At 36.4% G+C, this 23316-nt stretch overlaps 1 long non-coding RNA gene across 1 annotated transcript in view; it reads right to left on the reverse strand.

Moving 5' to 3' along the window:
- Nucleotides 1-12594: 12594 nt before the first annotated feature.
- Nucleotides 12595-23316, reverse strand: part of LOC139360033 (uncharacterized) — a 558829-nt gene continuing 548107 nt past the window's right edge. The window contains exons 9-10 of the long non-coding RNA XR_011616939.1: nucleotides 17495-21326; nucleotides 12595-16483 (exon numbers count right to left, since the gene is read on the reverse strand). This is a non-coding gene — a long non-coding RNA (uncharacterized lncRNA). The remainder of the gene's footprint in view (nucleotides 16484-17494; nucleotides 21327-23316) is intronic.

Genomic DNA, 23316 nt, shown 5'->3' on the forward strand with positions numbered 1-23316 from the left:
TCATCACGTTCAGAGCAGAGATTAAGATGTATATCAGTTGGGAGAGGGAGCTGATCCTAAGCTGTTTCCTACCAGTGATCTACGAATTTGGTTTTGTTAAATTTTATTACCTCTTATTTTGCTAGCTCCTCCATATGAGCATGTTTTCTGTTCTTTGCGTCTTTCTTCTTAAATGGGGAATGAACAATTCTAATTAAGGATTATGGCTCATTGGGTCCTGGTTAACTGAGGCTTTCTTGTGAATTAACAAGTACTCCACTGTCCCTTCAGGCACAAGGCACATTCCCCAAAATGATTCATAATAAGCAAAGGACTTCCGTGCCTTTCAGCCAGAGCTTGTGTGAATTGCATCTGAGAAATAACTAGTGCTCTAGCACAATTCATTCACCAAGCAGGGCTTGGTCTCCTATGACATCTCAACTTGGGACAGCAAGCAAGGAAATGATAGGAGACAGCTGGAAACCAAGTATTTAGTGCACATTTGTTTAGCGCCTACATGCTTAAGGCAATTTGATTAATTTAGGGCAGGAGAGGACGGAGACATAAAAAGATGTAAAACATAGAACCTGCCTTCAGAGAGCCTTCTCCTAAAATGAGATAGAAGACTGCAAAAAGGACGGACTGTGACAAGGGTCATTATGGAAAAGATTTCAAAGATAGTAGAGAGAACTTTCTCTTGTTGACCACCAGTTGTTTTTCATCTCAACATAAAACTACCCTCCCCACTCTATTCCAATGTCTTCTTAGAAGGGGCAACTGGAAGAAAAGCATTTTTTAAATTGCAACTATGAAGTGGGACTATGCTACTATGTAGTCGCTCAAAAGAGAGGTAGGCAATAGTAATTTCCATAATAGAAGTGAGTGTGTTATCAAGCCAGGTTCCTTCTACTCATGCACAAGCAATCACTGAAACAATGGGTTCTACAAAAGATAAAATATCTTATTCATAAGGCTGCTGTACAGGAGAAAAGTCTCAAATCTGCCTCCCCAAAAATATAGCTTGGGGATATTTATGAGATAGAAAGTAGAGTGATCTAAAGTGTGCGGCAAGGTGAGTGGTGGGTAGGAAAGATGAGGTAATCAAGGTTTCTGCATAAGCATAATTGAGCTACATGGGTCTTCATAGGATACATGTGCAGAAATGGCAGCATGTTAAGCATGATTTAAGGGTGGAGATTTTGGTCTTCTGACTTCAAAAGGTCACTCTTCAGGAACCACCCAGGCCCAGTTGAAGGTCAGTGGCTTCAACCACTTTGAAATGGACAAGAGTTCCTGCCCCCTAGTTCCTGAAAAACAACTTGAAGCAACTGTTTACTATAGTACCCCACAGTTGGAGATGTTATCTATAAGGAAGCTAGTGGGATTTTAGTTATACATTGTTTGGCTACGTGACTTGCTAGTGTTAGTTTTAAGATCAACCAGAAGTAAGCAATTAAAAGCAAGCAAGGCAGATTAAGTTTGGCAGGCTTCATCAGGTTAGCCCTTGCTTTCAAAACTGACTTAAAGATTCAGAGAAACAAAAAATAACCGGAAAAGTCAGACTTAGGAGATCTACATGGGAACCATGGCTTAGAGTAGAACCTTCACTAAGACAAAAAAAAAAAAAAAAAGCCAAGGGTTTGCATTACCTTCTCAGTGTTAGTTTATGTAGTTGAAAGCAAAACTGCATGGCAGATGCTTGAATGTAATTGGCTTTGCGGTTATGGATGGATGCTAAGGTCCTTCAGGTGGGCTGCTGTAATGAGCTAGATTTGAAATTCTGTGAAGGCAGACAGTATCGATGGGTGAAATTTAATAAAAGCACATGTTCACCAGTTTACATTCAATTAGAAACAAGAAATAAAGCTTGATGACATCTTTGTGTCCAATTAGAATTGAAAGATTGTGATGTATTCGAGTGATTGCACTGTTTTTAGAAAAGTTAGTATAAACTTTGCTCAGACTTTATTTTATTTTGGTTGTAAAAAGCAACAAGCTAAAAAAAAAAAATCACAAAACTTAAACATTGCTACCCCTCTCCTAAGCATTTCTAGAACTATTATCAGTAATAGAAGATCCTAGGATGAAACTACAGATTCCCATTGGCCCCTCAGAAGCTATTAATAACAACCAAGCCTAGGGGCAAGATCAGAAATTACCTGATTGTGTATTTCATGGTGGGTGTATTTGCCTAAGAGATTCTGTATGTGTTTTATTTTGGGAAGTGGGGAGGAGGAGGTGGTGGGGGTGGAGGGGAGCAGGTAAAGAAAGCTGCCAACTCACAATAAAAGTTAAACAAGACTTGGCCTTTTGGAAGTGAGATGCTCTGGGCAACCGGCACTGGTCGTTTTTGTTTTGAAATGTCTGGAAGTATTTTACGAAGTCTGAAGGGGCTCTTCACTGCTATCCTTGACTTGGTTCCTGTCATGCAAAACATTTTGGGTTTTAAATACCTTAGCGCTAATGGGTGCCCAATTCATGTTCATTGAGTGAGTGCATGAATGAACGTATGAATTAATAAAAAACAAAGTACTGAGAACTAATCAAGCAGGTAATATGGCTACGTGAAAATGCTGCCTTTTGTTTATGGTTTATTTCACGTGGAAGAATCTCCTCTTCCTGGTGAGATTTGGAACTACAAGAAGGAATATGACTTCATTTGCTTCTATGCCCCTTCTCCAAAGAACTTCTCAGCAAATGCCGGTGATTTAGATTGTAAAACAAGTAAAAGGAAGTAAAAGAATCAAATTCAGTGGTAATTAAGTACTTGTACTTTTTCTTTCCTGCTCTTGTGGAATTCTCTGTGAAAATCTCCCTGTAAGACACCATGAGGCTGAGGGCAGCTTTTCAACAGTGGAATGAAATGGAAATAAGAGCTCAATTCTAAGTTCTGTAAAGGCAGGATGATGAGTGTCTTGTCCAGGGTGATATTCTCAGCACCTAACAGTTATCTGTATTTCTTTAATGGTTTTTAAAAGAAGAACGCAAGAAAGGTGAGAAAGAAGAAACAGGTTTTAGTCCTATGTGAAGCAAAGGAAATGTGGTTCCTAATATTTTTTAAAAACCCAATGCCTTTGCTCTTTTTGTCTCCTGTACCCTTTCTCTTTGGGAAATTGTGATGACTTCCAAAGTATGGTAGTCATGGGCAGAAGTAAGTCAGATAATTTTCAGAACCAGTATTAACTTAGCAGCTCAACTCTTCTTGTGGGCCAAGGTCTCATTTTGTAGTAGTAACCTCAAATATGGAAACCAACCATACTCCAAAAATTATGGGAGAATGGAATATCTCTGTACTTGCTTTGGTTGAGGTGAAACTAGCTCCAGATTTGCTCCTTAAAAACCCTCCTCTAATACCTTTACAACTATATAAAGATGTAGATAGTTTTCTCTTGTTTGGACTACTTCTGTTTAAACAATCATTTCCGGAGCTTCAGAAAAGATAAACAAAGTCCAGATGGCTCCATTGTCAAAGCTAAACTTGCCCACCAGTCCACAAGCCTCAGAATAGAAAATGGATAGTTATTTGAAGAAGAAACATAAAACTCTATTCTCTGATACCTTCCATACAACCCCACCACTAAATCATTGGAGCAGGTTGCCTGTTGGCTCATTTCATCTTCATTTTATTATCTGGGGATAATTGAACTCCAAGAGGATGGATGACTCATTAAGACTCAGGTTTTTCTGGCTCTAGATTTTATAACTTTGTATCTCTTGTAAAGCAATAAATCTTCATGTTATAACATTGAAAATAGTGTCAAAAGACAAAATTACAACAAAATTTAGTTTAAAGATTTTAATTGGCTTTTATTTGTGATTCTAGAATTGGCCAACACCTCATTCTGTAAAATAGAATGAGGGTTCCCATGAGCTGAGCGGAGAAGTTTGGTTTTATAGACAGAAAAGGGCTGAGTAAAGCAGAAAACAGAAAGCGGATTGGTTGTTTCAAAGTTACTTTTCTTGTAAAGATTAAAGCAGAAAGGGCTTCCTTATCATGCTGGCTAAAACTGGCCTGTTTGGGGATTTGGCTATTATCTACCTCTGTCCTGATTACTTGGAAGGTCAGATAAACAATTTAGTTCCCACTTGATAATGTACAACTTTAGCGTGACTGACTTCATTTTGGTTTGGTCTATTGAGCCACATGTAAGAGCTCAGTCTGACCAAAGACCTATAAATTTTATTTAATAACAATAATGATTCATTGTTTAATGTCTATCTTATAACAACCTAAAACTTTAAGAGTAAAATTTAAAATCTGGATTTCAACTGAAAGGTACCTCACTGGTTTAAATAACAATTGTTAAAGTCAGGTATCAAATCTGGGTACTTGACTGCTAGGCACGGTTCATTACAGCCTGTTGGCACTTATTGTATGACTAAGCTTTACAAGTAACATTTAACTTTCCAACACCAAAGCAGAGTCACATCATCAAATTAAAAGGAAAAGGTAGCTCAATGACATCACACTCAAAGAGGAAAGAACTGCCAGTAGCCTCAGAGTAAGAAAAAATATATATATAGAAAACTTTAGAAATTTTCACATGAATTTCAAAAACACAGCTCTAAGCTCATTAATATTGGAAGCAAATTGCAAACTGTATAGACAGCAATAAATGTTTTTAAAAGATACACTGTTTAAGAAATTGGAGCTATACAGCATGTTTTAACAATATAATCATCAAAACCATTAAACTTCTTAACATTATGATAAGTAATTGTTTTTAACACATTTTACACATTTTTGGCACATGTTACTTATGTACATTTGCACACTAGTGACTGATCAACAGAGTTTAATATATAATTTGTAACATTACATATATATGAATGCATGTATTATATATACATTCCTTCTTTAATTATCATTGCCCTCTTTAACTTTCTGGCTCAGTTTCACTTGAATGCTTTCCATTCATCCATTCTTGGCTTCATTATGCATCCTCTTTAATCCACAGTGCGATTTTCATACAGGAGTTAAGAAGGAATCACTTAGGCAGATAGTAATGGTATGGGAGTCCTCAGCAAGGCTTTTCCCTTTACGGAAAAGCAGACCAAATCATTTTCTAACAGAGGGCAACCTATGAAGTCGAGCTGCAGACAGAGACAAGCAAGCTGGGAGCTTGCACAGGTTAATGCCAGCAGGAACAGGGACTAGACATGTTCAAAATGGTGGCTCCATCTTCCCTTCTCTGCCAGCCATGGGTACAGTAAGGTGCAAACAAGATGGTGATGCCCACGGAGAGTTCATTTGCACAATAAGATTAGGGTGGGGTAATCAGCTTTCCCCTCCCCTCCCAGCACTATGCAAATGTCCCACCTGATCAAACCAATCTGTGAGCCCTAGGTAAATCAGACACTGCCTCCTCAAGCCAGACTATAAAATCTGGCGCACCCATCTCTAGCCCATCTTTTCCAATCAGAAGACCCCTTTCTAGAGAGAGAGAGCTGCTTCTCGTTCTCTTCTCTTCTGCCTATTAAACCTCTGCTCCTAAATTCCTTGTGTGTGTCCATGTTTTCCTGCTGTGAGACAATGTACCCCAGGGTTTGTACCCCAGACAACATAGCTACTTCAGTTTAAGCCCTTTGGGTGCTAGTAAATATTGAAAAAAAATTTTTTTAGAAACCTCTAACCCCTGCTGTTTCACTAATTACTTATTTACCTTTCCTAGTCATTAGAGGTGGCCATTCCAAACACGGGATGTCACCAGATACTAAGGAAGGATTGCACAATGGTATTACTGGTCCAGGGAACAATGAAAGATTTCAGGTGAGCAGAATCTTAGTGGAGGTGGAGTTTTGGGTGCTTATGTGAATCAGGAAAAGAAATAGGACCTACCCTGGGGAAGACCAAAAACAATCATGCAGAACAGAGTTGGAGGAAATTGCAGTAGGAGGAAGGATGAGGGTCATGAGTTGCTTTTTAGGACAAAGCATAATTTCAATAGCTACCTATGGCACCCTAAAGATTGTAAAGCTTAGAACTAGGGATAATGTGGAGGGTGAGGGACATGCTTTGAATTCATTGGCGGAAAGGCAATTCTGCAACAATTATAACTTAGCTTATTATCTTCCACCATATAATCTAAAACCCATAGTTGAGAAATAGATGCTATTCACATATTCTCCTCATGTCCAAAGACACATTTTTGAGGGGCAATTGGCAATGGTTGAGGTCTGTTTTTAGGTTCAGGGGAAGAATAGTTTGTTGAAGCCAAGGATAGGGAGCAGGCTTTTCCCAGGTTAGGAGCTTTCCCCTGCCTCCTACCCCCAAGAGTGTAAAGGTATCTAGCCATGGTACTGTACAATGACTTTGATATTCCGAGTTAATCAGCCATGAGTTAGTTGGCTGCTGATTTTCTTTGCCCTAAGAACTTGGAGGCCCGCAGTGGTACACAACAACGTCCTGCTCTTGAATAGAGTACGCCAACTGCTGTTTGCAGTTTGACTAATCCTAGACCCCTAGTCATGACCAGCTGTCATTTTGGAGAGGACAATTTTAGAATAGGAGCTTGCTGAGAACAGTGTCTATGTTAAAGAAAGGATTTGATTGCATCATTTTTGGTTCTTTGCCTTTAGAAGCCAGAGTAATTGAATCATTGTAGCCCTCCCTCCTACTCACCAAGTTCTCCCAGCTCAGATATCAACTCCTGTGGAAAGCCTTTCTTTATGTCTAAGTCTATTTTGGATATTTTTCCTCTATGCTTCCATGACATTATAGTAGTTCTCATATCTTCTTGTAATTAACTAAATGCTTGTCACACTTAGAATGCTATCCTGTTCCCCGCTAAGATGTGAGCTTCTTTGCGGTAGAAACTGGATCTTTTTCAGTGTTGGATCCCTAGCTCCTAGGGCATGCAATAAATATCTATTGAATGGGTGGATACCTGAATCAAACCATCTCCAAGTCTGCCTGCTCTCTTTATGCATTCACCATCTGGTCCTGGCCCTGATTCCTAGTTTACTCAGATTGTGGATGATAACACGTGTCATCATATATATGTAACCAACCACATTCTGCTCCCAACCTACTTCTTCCTCAAGTTCAGACTCAGTCACCACATCGTATAATGAGCCAGGCCTGACTGCTGCAGGCCAAAACGATGTCTCCTTCCTCTGACCTACAGCACTCATTATTTAAAATTTGTACAAATAGCTCTTTATCACACACTTTCTTTAGTGTGATGCCTGTGGGTCTGGTCTTTGTGAGCACCTCACACATAAAGTCCACGTCTTCCCTTTCCCTTTTATTCCTCTGTGCATCTAAGCTCTGAACTGGGCACAAAGAACACGCTAAAGTGGTACCAAATGGCATGAAATTGTCCTAATCAAAATGAAGACATAAGTTCTGAGGGCAAGCATTTTGTCCACAGAACTCTACCTGTATTTGCGCTACAGAGGCTGCTTCCTGGTGATGAATGGAGCCACTAGGCAATGAATGTAGGAGGGGATGGAAAGTAATTGGCAGAGGCAGAACTGTTATTTTGTTATAAATAAACTCCCACAGTGGAAACTTGTTAACCTCAGTCCTTGCCTTCACATCTACTTATATGCAAGACCTCCCTCGACAAATCAACCTTTATACTGCAGTGGCACTCTCTTGACAAGATATGTTTGGCTTAGCCACTGTTGATATTTGTTCTTGAAATCTCGGTTGTGTGGCATGGTACACTCTGAGAGCAGAAATGGAGACGCTTAGTTTATATGCAAAGAGGACGGGCAAGATGCAAACAGAAAGAGACGGTCCACAGCAGGGCAGCAGGAGTGGCGGGAGCTGAGCAGCACTTAATATGTTGTGATGTATTGAATCTATGAAACGCCTGTTCAATAGCTAGTCAAAGTAAATTTGGAAGGACACAGGAAAGGGATTTATTTTTTCATCACTGTATAAATGTTCATTATATCTTATGCTGTTGGTCATAGTCTACCTGTGTCGTTTTGAGGTCCCAGTGCCCTTAGACTCCCAGATAGCACCACTGACAAGAAATAGGTGAGGTTTGTTCAATACACACGCACACACACACACACGTATATATTTCAAGTTTCAAGAATCGAAGGGTTATAGGCAGCACTTTGGGGTTGAGCTATTTTGCTGGATTTTAATATCTGAAAAGAGAGTGATCCCCCAGAATAAATCACTTGATCTTTTCTCTTCTCCTCTTGTGTATAACTTGATTGGATCATTTCCCAAATTTGACTGAGATCATTTAAATAAATGTCTGTTTTGATCATCGGACAGCATTTGCAACCTAGACGGCATCTTACTCATTTGTGTTTCCCAATAGAGTAGCAAGGTGCCCAGCACGTAGGAATCTCTCCTGAAACGTTAGCTGAACAAGAAATCTTAATATCCATGAAAAATTGCATATGCAAGGGAGAAAACCAAAAGGTAAACAAAAACTATTTTGAGCCAACTTAAGAGAAATGCAGACGATATTAGATTATTAATTAAATTTTAATTTTCCTGTAAACAGTTCCAGAGAAAAAATGCTGTTTTAGCATTGTACCCTAGTCTAGGCTACCGTGTAAATACTTTCTGTGGGTCTAGTTTTAAGCTAGGTGGCATGGAAGAACAATTGAATAAAACGTGGCCTCTGCCAACAAGAATTTTGGGTGCTGTCTGGAGAAACAAGGTTCAAGAAAGGACCCAAAGCATGCAGTAGGGTATGATGACAGGCGAGATGGAGGAATGGAAGCAATATGGATTAAAGGAGGTCAAAATAGGACACGATTACACGAGCTAGTACAATTAAGGCATTAGGAGGAGGTAAAACTGCATTGCAGTGAAGTTCTAGTTGACAAATGACATGTGGGTAAGCATTAATCGAATCATGCTGCTATTTCATATAACATTCAGGATGGGAATGTTAGATATTATATCTCACAAAGGAAATGTTCTCCCTTGGTGTTGATGAATCCTTAGATCATGAGAGTTTCCTTAGGTTTATCAGTGAACCATCTTGTCTTTAAAAAGACAATTTGGTGTTCTGTAAAGGAAAAGTGTGCTGAGTGTACAGACCTTGATGTTAGGCTTCAAGTCTACTTTTAGCTGTGTGACCTTGATAAAGTTAACCATTCTCTGAGCCCCACTTTCCTTTTTTAAAACATTGGCAACAGGAAAAACGCTGCCCCACCTTGACCTCAGGACATGGAAAGACTTAGATTGTCAGAGAAAGATCACTTGTATAAAGACAAGACGTCGCCTCATCCTTTGGCCTTTTTCAGACCAAGACTTAGATGAAAAGTGAGAGAACTGCATGATTTCTGCTCTTCCTCACAGGCACTAATTTTTTAGGCATTCAGGACACTTTCTCCCACCCCTCAAATCTATTTCCTTTTGGCAGTCAGAAATTCTTAGAACGCATTGAAGCATTTATGCATGTACATTTTAACACATAGAATAGGGTACTCCACAAGTAGAAAATTACGTATGTGGCACAGGATTGGGGTGAATGTCAGAAGAACCTTGATTAATGGGCATATTGCCAATTCTATTTTTCCACCAGTCTTTCAATTTGGGAGGTCACTAAGCCAACATGGGTAGGAGTGAATTCATATTCTGTAGTAAATCTGCAGTAAATGGATGTCTGATAAGAAGCAAGAACTGAAGTTGGGACTGTTCAGAATAAGCCTAGAGAAATCTGAAACAATGTGCATTTAGAACTAGTCCTAAAATATGTGACTAAATTCCACCTTTAAAGATGAGCAAAGAGAAAAACAAAACAAAATAGAAAACAAGAAGAGAACCCACATGGAAAACCTCTGGAAATTACCTCCTGTACAGTCCAGAGATTAACTTTTTCACTAGGCTACAATAATGCAGGGTCTCTTCTAAAAAGAGCAAAGGCCATAAGGGGAAACCGACCAAGCTAAGATGCAAATACTAGAATATAAAAAGAAAGAAAGAAAGGTGGATAAAACATTTTTTGTACATAAGGAAATAAAAATAAAATTTAAAAGCATGGTGGAGCATGCATAGAAAAGAACTAATTTTAAATGGCAAAAGATTCAACCACTGTTTTGAAGAACAAACTTGAGAAGCTACCACAGATAGCAGAGATCAAAGTTCTGAAGTAGTTCATAACTTACAGTAATAATTGACTGAGTACAATGGCTCACATCTGTAATCCCAGCACTTTGGGAGACCAAGGCTAGAGGATTGCTTAAGCCCAGGAGTTTGAGACCAGCCTGGGAGAAATGGTGAGACCCTCCATCTCTACAGAATTTTTAAAAAATTGGCTGAGCATGGTAGCACATGCCTGTGGTCACAGCTTCTTGGGAGGTTTAGGCAGGAAGGTCGCTGGAGCCCAGGAGGTTGAGGCTGCTATGAGCCATGGTCATGCTGTTGTACTCCAGCCTAGGTGACAGAGCAAGACTGTCTCAAATAAAACTCTCTAGAAAGTGATGTACAAATTGAAAGGCCCAGAGGTTTTAGGGTAAAGTCAATGAAAAAAAATCACATTTAGATTCACATCTGGTAATTTCATTGTAAGTACAAACCTAAGAAGAATATATAAAACTGGAGAAGTATGCAGGCAACATTCAAAGATAGAAAAATTATGTTGCCTTGAACCCATATTTGCAAACCAAAATGCTGAAGCTGGGGGAGTGCCCAAATATTAATGGTTTTTCTAGAAACAAGATAAACGGTATAAAAAAGATAATTTAATAATAATGATTAGTACATCTATTAGTCTGTTCAGGCTGCCATGACAAAATACCAAAGACTCTGGGGGTGGCTTCAGTAACAGAAGTTTATTTTCCCACAGTTCTAAAAGCTAGAAGTCTGAGATCAGGGCACCAGCATTGCTGAGTTGTGGTAAGGCCTCTCTTGGTACAGATATTGACCTTCTTGCTGTGTCTGCATATCGTCTTTCCTCAGTGTGTGTGCAATGAAAAGGAGATTTTTCTCCTCCTCTTCTTGTACAGCCACTAATCCTATTGGATTAGGACCTCGCCCTTATGACCTCATTTAACCTTAATTACCCACTAAAAGCCTTATCCCAAAAACAGTCACATGAGGAATTACAGCTTCCACATATGCGTTTGGAGAGGGACACAGTCCTAGTAGCATAAAAATTATATGAAATAAGACTGAATGAGAATATCAAAACCACATTATATTTTATAGCCTATAAATGGTGAGATGCAGAGGTAGTTGGTCTTTTAATACTGAAAATTAGAGAAACATGGATTAAATAATAATTTTGAAAAATGTAAAGGTTACCATTAGTTATGAATAAAACCTTCTAAAATATGTAAGAATACAAAAAATACAGCGCATATAGCAAAAGTTAGAAAACAAATACAAGGGGAGATAGACTGAACTAGGAAAATAAAACAAATGCAAATGGATGTAGAACAACTATACAATTTTAATGGGTGTGATTTATCATTAAAATATATAGCCCTATATGTGTTTTGAAAAATGCTTATAAAATATCCTTCAATGTTAATAAAATAATTGAAACTTAAAAATGAGCAAAGATATGTAAGTAAATTAAAGTGAATGTGAGAATGATGGTAATAAATAAATCCCCCAAATCAAAGAACTATTTCAGAATAATAAAAATGCACTTCACAATAAAGAGAGACCTGAGAGAAATTCATATGCAGTATAGTGAGATATTGATACACATCAGCCAAATTTTCAAACTACAGAAATATTTTACGGAAATATAGTAGTCTTGGGAGAGTTTGCCAAAATGTATAATCCTTCATAGACTCAATGGGCAAAATAATTAACAAGTAGAAATACATATACAGAAGATGGACATTATAGCATCTGTTTTTAAAAAGACAGGAAATGTTTCATACACACAGAAAAGGGAATATACCCACTTTTACAATAAACATAGAACATTTACCAAAATTGTCTATGGCAAAGATTGTATTATTTTATTACTTGTATTGGATAAAAATACAGTATGATAATATAATAGTTGTCATAATCACTAGTAACCATTCTGTTTTCACACTATGCCAGGAAACATGCACTTCGTGTATATTAGCATTGTTTGTTCCTAATAACAATGCTATGAAATTTATGCAATTACATCTCTATTTTACATATGAGGACATTTAAACAAATATTTTTTTCTGGGTTGACACGGCTAGTTAGATGTTAAAATTAGTGCTTCTCAAATGTAGTGTGCATCAGAGTATTGTGATGGGCTGCTGAGTCCCACACTCATGAGTTTCTGATTCAGAAGGTCTGGGTGGGGCCCAGTAATTTGCATGTGGAATAGTTTCCAGGTGACGCTTATGCTGCTGGTCTAGGAGTCTGTACGTTGACAAGCACTGGGTCAGGTGATGCCAAGAACAATACCTTTACTATACTGCTTTGGAAAAGGAGAAATTGCAGAGAGCAGGTTCTGACAAAAAATGCAATAAATTTACAAGTTTATAATTAGCAAAGCTAAGAAAAAAAAAAGTGCTTGGAAATTTAATTAAAAATTAAAAGCAATCATTCCCAAGTTAATCAATTTAATACATTTCCAATTAAAATTCCAATTGGATTTTTTTCTTTGAACTTGACAGAATGATTCTAAACTCCATGGAGATAAATAATAGAAAACAGTAGTCAAGAAAAATTAGAAAAAGAAGAGTATTTGGTAGGAACTTGCCTGTATATAATAAAACATCATAGATTTCCATACAAGATTGCATACCAACTAGGTTTTCACACGAGGCTTCTCTAAAATCTCCACTGAAACACTGAAATGAAAGCTTTAGGATATGACAAGGAATAAACCGATAACAGTGGTATGGAAGGGAGCCACCAAAGAAGAGAGAGTACAAAAATTTGGTCAAGATAAAAATGGATGAAAATGTATTTGTAATACAATCAAAGGAATGAAACCTCCATGACCTGATGTAATCCAGAGAATGCTGGAATCCGTAAAGAATTCCCACCTTTCAGAATCCTGGATGGAGGGGACTTGGGCTCAGTGAAGGCAGATGCTAGATAGGTAAGTGTGAGAAGTAGGGCTGACAACAGAGGCGCTGATTAAAGTTCTCTGAATCCAGCAGGTGAACCAAGTGACTTTTTCACCCCTCTTCCCTTCTATTCTTTCCTGCTCTCCTTCCTTGAGTTAGAGCAAAGGTACCTTGATATTTATCCCCAGGCACAACACTAGAACATTACTGTCAACAGAAATGGGCCGAATGGTTGAAGAGAGTGATGATATTGACATCTAGGAGTAAATCCAGGCTCACTCTGACATTTGGGAATCTTCAGCCTTGGAATGAACATCATCTTGTTTAGAGAAAATTAGAAAAAAAGTTGTCTGAAGAAATTCAGTATCCCAAGAGATAAAAACGTCCAATACTGGTATGTGAGATCTCTCTAGTAGAACAAGAACCCTAAAGCAAAATTGTAGCTCCAATAAAACCAGGGAGCAAAGGAGGAAACCGTGGACCCAACCCAGGGGACCATTTAAGACATAAGTTAGGCTGACAGGCTTGCAGACAGGCCTAGAGAAGATCCAGGCCAGGATAGAGCCTGGGACAGGGGTTTCCAGAAGCAAAGGTGCTTGGGTGGAATAAAAAAGTGTTAATTAACATAATTACTATATAGTGAAGATCTTGATTTTTATGAGGTATTCATTGGAAGGAAAACATTTCAAGAGGGACAAAACAATGTTCATTAGAAACTCCAATTACAACAAATGTATACTGTCTCCAAAAATGTGACCAACACACAATAAGTGACTGCTGCAAACGATGTTGAACAAAGTACAAATAATACAGCCAGCCTTTACTGAGGTGCATAATCACAGTTATGCAACCACGTGGGGAGGATGAAAGACTACATGAAGGTAGTAAAAAAGAACTAAATCTCCACCCATAATAGCAGAAAATGATTTGATAATGTCTAAAATTGATAAAGTAGTAAATGTGTGCTCTTTGAGATTGAGAGCTTATTAGAAATAGGCCTTAAAACAGCTAAAATTGGTTGCCTCTGGAGAACAAAACCAGGGGATTGGCAGTCATGGGCCATGGCAGGGTACATTTATTAGAAATCTTACTCTTTCGTGGTGGAAAGTTTCTCAATGATTTTTATTACTTTATGTTTCCATGCAAACTAAAAAGCCACTTGATTTAAAAATCATGTTGTAATTTCATTACGATCATGTTAATTTTTAGTTTAACTTAGGAAAATTTCCATGCTTATGATTGTGAGTGGTTCTGTTCAAGAATGCCTTTCTATCCTTTCAAGTCACCTTTTGTGTCCCTGGAAGAATTTTGCTCTTTCAGTGAAGAAACACACAGCAAATAGTGAATAAAAACAGAATTAAAGCCATAAAAAAAGGTTTCATAAGATAAATGACAGATCATGGGCTAAATAGATCAGTCATTCTTAATAAAAGTAAACTTCTAAGCAGGTGAAACACTCCCATTCATAAAAAGAAACAGGTGGTAGGGATCATAAAATAAAACCCAAAACCCTGCTGAATGACAAACACCTACAAAAACGTGGCTTGGAACTGATGAGAATAAAATATGAATAAAGGCAAACTAGGTTAGTAAAAAGGATAAGATAGCAGATATCCATTCCTCTTGTTAGGCAGGTTTGAATTCAAGGCAAAGAGAATTAAAGGAGATAGAAAAATGTACTTTTAATGACTGAAATATAAAGAATCTAATGTACAGAAACTTTAATGGATTTTATTCTTCATATACACAGCATAGAGCAAAAACCACTTGTAATACACAAGTAGATATGAGAAAACGCCTATTCTTAGAAGAAAAGCATAATTTACCTCTCTTGGTCTCTGAATGCCACATTCCTAGCCAGGAAAGACTCTCCAGCATGGTTATACCCATCTATGTGCTCAGTAAACGTTCAGAGGAGTCCCTGTATGCCCACATCATTTATCACCCTATGCTTAGGATTATCCAGCTTTACTCATTTCTCCAAGCTCTAGTAGGTACAAAATATATCTTGTATTTTGTGTTTACTTTACATTACAGTTTATTTTGTGTTTACTTTCCATTACAGTTTACTTTACAGTTACTTTACATTACATTACTTTACATTTACATTTGTGTTTACTTTACATTAAAGTTTACATTACTTTCATACAGTTTTCTGATGAATTTGAGTATCCTTTAATATGTATTTCAGTCATTTGGATTACTGGATCTATAAATTTTCTGTTTATGCCCTTTGTCCATTTTCTATTTAAGTTTCTGACTTGTTCTAATTGATTTGCAAGAGTCTTTTGCATATTCTAGATATTAATCCATGGTTAGTTTCAAATATTGTAAATATCTTCCCCACTGTGTCACTTGCTCTTTATTTTTGCCTACAATGTCCTTCATTGAATGGAAAACTAATTTTAATTTAAACAAATTAATTATTTCTCCTTTAGGATTGTTTATGATTTTTTATTTTTTAAATCAATTTTATTTCAGTCTAACTTAAATACAATATATGTTTGTTCTATTGCACACTTCAGCAAGATTTGACAAATGTATAAACGTGTAATCATCACCACAATCAAGACATCAAGGAACCCAAGAGGTTCCTTTGTGTCCCTATGCAGTCATTAACCATTCCCTACTTCAGGCAACCTCCTATTGAGCATTCTCCCACTGTAGATTCATTTTACTTGCCCTAGGAGTTTATAAATGAATCATACAAGATGTACTATTTTTTGTCAACCTTCTTTCACTTAGCATAAGAGATTTGACTATGTTGTTTCAATAATCAGTGGTTTGTTTCTTTTTTACAAATATGCTACTTTTGTTTATTCATGTGATTAACATTTTGGTTTTCAGTTTTTAGTTGTTATAGTAATATTTTTAATTTTTTTGTGGAATCTTCATACTGTTTCTTATAGTGACTGTACTAATTTACACTCACACTAACAGTGTTCAAGGGTTCCCCTTTCTCCCCATCCTTGCCAATTCTTGTTATCTTTTGAATTTTTGATAATAGACATTCTAACGGGTGTGAGGTGATACCTCACTGTGGTCTAATTGACGCTTCTCTGATGATTAGTGATGTTGAACATTTTTTCTTTTACCTGTTGGTCATTTGCGTGTCTGTTGAAAATTTTCTATTCAGATTCTTCTCCTATTTGTATTCTTGCAAGTTGACTTCCTTATATATTTTGGATATTAACTCCTTATCAGATGTATGGTCTGCAAATATTTTCTCCTATTCCATAGGTTGTCTTTCTTACTGTTTGTTTTCTTTACTGTACAGAAGCCCTTTAGTTTTATGTAATCCCATTTGTCCATCTTTGCTTTTGCTGCTTGTGCTTTTGGGGTCATATCCAAAAACTCATTGCTTAGACCAATGCCATGGAGATTTTCCATCATGTTTTCTTCTCGTTGCATTACACTTTCATATTTTGCATTTAAGAGTTTAATCCATTTTTAGTTGCTTTTTATATATGGTGTGAGATAAGGATCTAATTTCATCCATCTGTATATAGATATCCAGTTTTCTCAATACCATATGATCCAGTAATCTCACTACTGGATATATATCCTAAAGAAATGAAATCACAATATTAAAGAGATATCTCCACTCATGTTCATTGCAGGATTATTCACAGTAGCCAAGATATGAAAAAAACTAACTGTTCATTAAAGAATGAATATGTAAAGAAAATATGATACATATACCAAATGAAATTCTATTCATTCTTTAAAAAGAAGGAAATCTTGTCATTTGCCGCAAAATGAATGAACCTAGAGGACAGTATGCTAAATGGAATTAGGCACGGAAAGACAAATATTGCATTCTCACATAGTTTTTTAATGTGGAAATTAAACAAACAAAAAAACTCATAGAAGCAGAGTAGAATGATGGTTACCACAGGCAGTGTTGGGGACATATTGGTCAAAGGATACAGAATTTCAGTTAGACAGGAGCAATACAGTTTAAGAGATCTATTGTACAGCATAGTAAATATAGTTAATAACAATGTAATGTATACTCGAAAATTACTGAGTGGATTTTGTGTTCTCATCACAAAAATAAGTATATGGCATAATGCATATGCTAATTAGCTTGACTTCACCATTCCATCATATATGCATATTTCAAAACATCATGTTGTACACCATAAACATGTGTAATTTTTAAAGTAAATTTTAAGAGAACATAAACAATCAGCAGAAAATATTAAGGGACTGAGCATTTTATACATCTTTTTATAAAAAAGAATTTATCATTATTTTTTGATAAATACCTTTTAGTGTGTGAAAAAAATGCATGTTTATTAAAAACTACTAGAATTTTTTCCAAAGTGGTTTTATCACTTTACACTTCTGCTGACAAAGACAGAGGATATTATTTTCCCTACATCATTGCCAGGACCTGATTAGAGTTTTAAATTTTATTACACAGAGTAGGTATTTTTTGGAATCTCATTGTAAATTTAATTTGAATTACCCTGAACACTAATAATACTGAACATCTGTATTAGTCTGTTTTCACGCTGCTGATAAAGATTTACCCGAAACAGGGGCGAGAAAGAGGTTTAATTGGACTTACAACTCCACATGGCTGGTGGCCTCAGAATCATGGCAGGAGGAAAAAGGCTCTTCTTACATGGTGGCGGCCAGAGAAAAATGAGGAAAAATCAAAATCAGAAACCCCTGATAAACCCATCAGATGTCGTGAGACTCACTCACTATCACGAGAATAGCATGCCCCCATGATTCAATTACCTCCCCCAGGGTCCCTCCCACAACACGGGGAAATTCTGGGAGATAAAATTCAAGTTGGTATTTGGGTGGGGATACAGCCAAATCATATCAACATCTTTTTAATGTGCTTATGACTATCTATGTACCTTCTTTTGTGAAGTGTTTATGCAAATTATTTGCCATTCTTTTACCGGATTGTCTTCTTACTATTCCATTGTTAGAGTTCTTTTCATATTTTGCATATCAGTCATTTGTTAGATATGTTTAGCAAATATTCTTTCCCAATCTATGGCTTGACTTTGAATTTTTTAACACTATTTTTTGAAAAATATTTTAGAATTCTGATTGTCAAATTATCACTTTATTTTCATTTGTAGTTCTGGGAAATGATTGCCCTACTACAATTTCATACTTTATGTTTTCTTCTAGAAATTTTACAGTTTTAGCTTTTAGACTTAAATTCATGAAACATTTAAAGTAAATTCTTATAAATTGTATGAAGTAAAGGTCAAGATTTATTTCTTTTTCCCAGGGGACTACCCAGTTGTCCCAGCACCACATGTTCAATAGCCTCACTTCTTAACATTGATATGTGTCCAGCACATACATGCGCACATATCCATATACATGATTATACATATTTGTATATATATTTTCTGACTCTACTGGTCCATTAATTTATACCTTAGTTCTTACACCAAAAGAAAATTATTGATTAATGTGGCTTTATAATAAACTTGAAATCAAGCAGTGTAAGTCTTCCAGTTTTATTCTTTTTCTACAAGTTTTTTTGGTTATTATAGATCCTTTGTATGTGCCCGTAAATGTTAGAATCAGTTAATTTTTACAAGAATCATGCTGAGAAATTGATTAGGCTCATGTTGAATCTATAGACAAATCGGGGGAGAAATTATACCTTAACAATATTGAGTCTTCTGATCTATGATAATGGTGTATCTCTCCATTTTTTAAAGTCTTCAATATCGTTTTGGAATGTTGTGTACTTCTTAGTGTATTGGTTTTACACACATTTTGTTAAATCTATACTTAGCTACTTATTGTTTTTAATGCTATAGTAAATAGTAACTATTAATTTTATTTTCCAATAGGTCATTTCAAAAATATAGAAATCTAGTTGAATTTTATAGTGAGTTGGTGTCCTGCAACCTCGCTAAATTCCTTTATTAGGTTTTGATAAGTTTTCTAGGAATTCATACATTATTATCTGCAAATAAAACAGCTTTACTTTTTATTTCAAATATGCATGCCTTTTCTTTCTTTTTCATACCTTATTGCACTGATTAGCACTTTTTATAAAATGTAAAATTCAAGTGGTGAAAGCAAACAACTTTGCCTTATTTCCTATCCTGGGGGTATATTATTCAATTTTTAACTATTAAATGTGATATTATCTGTAGATGTTACCAGATTGAGGGATCTTCCTTCCAATCCTAATTTGCTGAGAGTTTTTTTTTTCCTTTTTTAACATGAGCGTATATTGAACTTTATCAAATATCTTTCTGTGTCTACTAAGAAGATCATATGTAAAAACATCTCTTTTGTTCCATTAAGGTTGATTTGTTTGATTTTTGAATGTTAAGCCAACATATTCCTAGAATAAACTCCACTTTGTCATATGTGTTATCCTTTATATTGCTATATCTTTCCATCCCTTATGGTTTGTGCTTTTATATTTTTATTTTTGAAGTATCTGCCAACCATACATCACAGAATCATTGTGATCTTACACTTTTCTAATGGCTTGATACTTTTATTTTTATATGTAGAATTTTAAACTAGGATCCAAATTTGTATGTAAAGTACAAATCCATTTCTATTATTCATAAAGTAAATCATTTTCCAAAATTGTCTGAGAATTTGTTTTCCCCCTATTAATTTGTGGTGCTACCTTTATTATATATAATACTGTCAAATATATCTGAATTAATATCTGTTTTACTCATGATACTTTACTGGCCTATTTTTTACTCCTTATAAGAAAACCATATTGTTTTGTTTTATCATTTTATTATAACTTTATATTACATCTTAACTTCTCATATGATTTTTCACCCTTTCCTATCAACTTCAGGATTTTTTAAACAAATAAACTTCTTTCTAGATTTTTATTATTCTATATAAATTTCATATTAAAGCTTCATATTAAACTTCCTAAGTTTAATAAATCTAACTGTATGTCTTTATAGAATCACATTGTAATTGTAGACTAAATTGAGAGAGAATTTACATAGGTATAATAGTTAATCACCCAGTCCAGGATGGGCTTTCTTTATTCAAATTATCTTCTGTGTACTTCTACATGCTAAACTTTTTAATAAGAAATCTTATTTTTTTTGTTAAGTAAATTCTTAGATGCATTATAGTTTTGTTGCCATTGTAAACTGTATTTTATTTTTTACTTAAAATTTCTAGTTGATTATTGCTGGTATTGTTAAATTTTCATTAACATTTAAAGCTTATATATATAAACATTACACCTGTAATCTCAGCACTTTGGTAGGCCAAGGTGGGTGGATCACTTGAGCCCAGATGTTTGAGACCAGCCTGGGCGACACAGCAAAACACCATCTCTACTAAAAATACAAAAATTACCCAGGTATGGTGGCGTGCACCTGTAATCCCAGCTACTCAAGGAGGCTGAGGCAGGAGAATCGCTTAAACCTGGGAGGCAGAGGCTGCAGTGAGCCGAGATTGCACCACTGCTCCCCAACCTGGGCAGCAGAGTGAGACTCTGTCTCAAAAAAATAAGAAAAAAATAAAAATAAATACATTGCTGGACTTACTTAAATTTTGTCTATTAGTTGTATTACTTTTTCAAAGTGATAGGTGCATTATCTGAAAATATTAGCATTTTTATTTTCCCCTGATTTCATCATTTTCTTTCCAGTAAACTAATTTGAGTCTTCAAGTTTTCTTCGGGTGTTCTTTACCTGCTTCCTACTGGTTTTGTTATGTTGTGCACGCATCATTCATTATTAATAGTTATTTCCATCTTCATTCACTCTACAATGTGTTATTTAAGGGTGTGTCTGTATTTTTGTGTGTGCAGGCATGTGCTTACAGAGGTTTAGGTGCTTAATTTCCAAGTGTATAGATTTTTATTGGATTTAAAAACTGAGTTGATATATCACATTAACATCAAAGTCTTGAACTAAATGGCAAATTTAGCAGATTGTTCTGGTTATTCTCTGTATTCCCCAGATACAGTCTTTACCTTTCTCTCTGCTGCTGTATACCTGTGAGGCTTACCTCTATGGTCTCAGTCACTCAGGATGCTTGGACCCAGCTTCTGTATATGGGGAAGTATTATCAAAAGACTAGAGTGTAGGAGGAGAGAAGTAGAGGTATTTATTTCCCCATTCCTTGCTTGCTTTGCTACAATTCTTCCCTGGCTGTCGCCTCCATGGCTGCAGCAACTAAAGGCTGTCCCTCGACTTTTCTCATCTTCAGAGACAAGGCGCACCATTTTCTCTTACTGGCTTTTCAAACTTTGAATAGTAATTTCTTCCTGCTGTTACTGGTTTCTCGTCATCCTTTTCTCATTTCCTTAACTCTTCCCACATGCCTTTAAAAGGTCTCTTTATTAGCTTTCTTCTCAGTTAAAACCCTTTTTGTGTATGTCCTTTGTTTCCACTCAAGACCTTTATCAATGTATACTGTAACAGGAAATGTCAAATAAAAACAGAATAGCACAATTTGGAATCATCAAATGCTTCATTTAAAACACCACCTCAAAGGACAAATGAGAAATTCCATTCCAACATCCCATCTCCTTAGGCCTTCAGATTCTTTCCTACATACACCCCAAAGTCTGACACCTCAACCAAAATGACCATGGAACATTGTTGAACGAAGGCTTTCAGTAAGCAATTCAGTAGCAGTGAACAACACTCCTAGGTGCTTGAACTATGTAGGAAGTGAGGAGTCCTAAGGGTGTGCCTCCTATCTGAATAAATTTGGCCTGATCTACCCTTTTGGAATCCAATTTGAAAGATCCTGCAACTCTTTTAGTGCATTTATTACATCTTCCCAGAATATTGTTTTACTTCCATGTTTGGAATTTACCTTCTTACAGTGCTAGAAGGAATGAAAGGTGGTACTGGAGGGCTATGATAAAGGGCATCCATGTGTAAGTCAATTGCTTCTAGTGATTTCATAATTTTTTCAATTTTCTTTTTTTTTTCCCATAAGAAGGCTGGATTACTCAGATTATGAGAAGACCTTCGAGAGGGATATGAGAATTCAAAATTCTCAGATTTCATCTTTGTCTACCCAAATTTCTTCAGGTCAGATTCCAGATCATACTCTTCGCTAGCCAATACCCTTACTTAGCATACAAACTTGATGTAATATCTATTGCAACTCTGAAATGTGTCCATGCATATCTGAAGTCTGATTTTCATCCATGCCTTCTTGGTATTTAAAAGGAGAAGGGATTCCCTTAATGCCACCTTAAAGTCTTTCTGATTATTTGTGCCTTCAGTTAAGAGGTTAAATCCTTAAGCTTCTTTTTTAAAACATTTTTCTGTAGGCCCTTTAGTGCAGTTGAAGCAGTTGCCCCACCACCCCATCATACGTAATCACCATTATCACTGTGGCAATTAAGTGCCTCAATCACTCAATCTCTCTTTACCTTGCCCTCCATCTGTAATTTACTCCATATCATCACCAGGGATAATTTTAATAACTGTAATCATAGATTATCAGTGTCTTCATGGAGATTATGTATATTATTCAAAAATATGAGCAGTTCTATCTCAGTTTCAGTATTTTAGAGTATGAAGGGGTGTAGTATTCCTGGTAGTGATAATTCTATTGGTTAGGGTCCCTGTAGGAAAAAGCACAGTTTAAAAGGATAATTTACAGAAGTGTGGGCAAGGTCAGGTATCACCAGGTAACAGTGAAACAGCCCAGGACAAGAGACAGTAGAAATAATCTCTCTATGCCTGAAAGATCAAATTGAGAAATCCGTACGTAGTTACTAGAAGCTGGAAAAATTAAGATGCATCATCCAGAGGAGTTAGAGCCCTAGAGGGATATAGCCACTGACAGCTTCATCAAACTGAGGGATTAAAAAGAGACAAACAAACACCTCAACCTCTCTTTCAGCCCTCTCCTCCCCTACTACTTTCTTTCAATGACTGGGCCCAACAAGAATCCTGGGGTCAGGGAAGACTGAGTAATGCCTCTTATTTTGGTCAAATTCTAGGAACACTGTAGAGGATAGAGAAGGGCACAAAATGGATTTGGGTGGAAGTATGCCGCATCTCTTTGTGAAGTCCACTTGGTAAAAGTTGGTAGTTGTTGCCACTGCTCTATGTGAGGATAGGATAATGAGAAATCTAAGTATTACAGACAATGGTAAACCAGCTGTAATAGTGTAATATCCTAACAAGTAAGATTCCTCACCAGTGGCTATTTCAAGCATGGATACTTTTCACTGTACCTAGGCATACCACCAAATCAGAGAATTGCCTTTCTCTTCCACATAAGATCCTGTACTTTCCAGTCTAGCCTGGAGGCAAATCTCTTCAAAAGTGATACTTAGCCCCAGGTTAGGTGAATGCTGAGAGTTTGATCAGCCAGGTTACTTCACTGAGATACTCCAACTGATCAATCAGCCGGTGCTTCCATCTGGCCTCCCTT

The sequence above is a fragment of the Macaca nemestrina genome, chromosome 19 (genome assembly GCF_043159975.1).
Source record: "Macaca nemestrina isolate mMacNem1 chromosome 19, mMacNem.hap1, whole genome shotgun sequence".
Taxonomy (NCBI): Eukaryota; Metazoa; Chordata; class Mammalia; order Primates; family Cercopithecidae; genus Macaca; species Macaca nemestrina.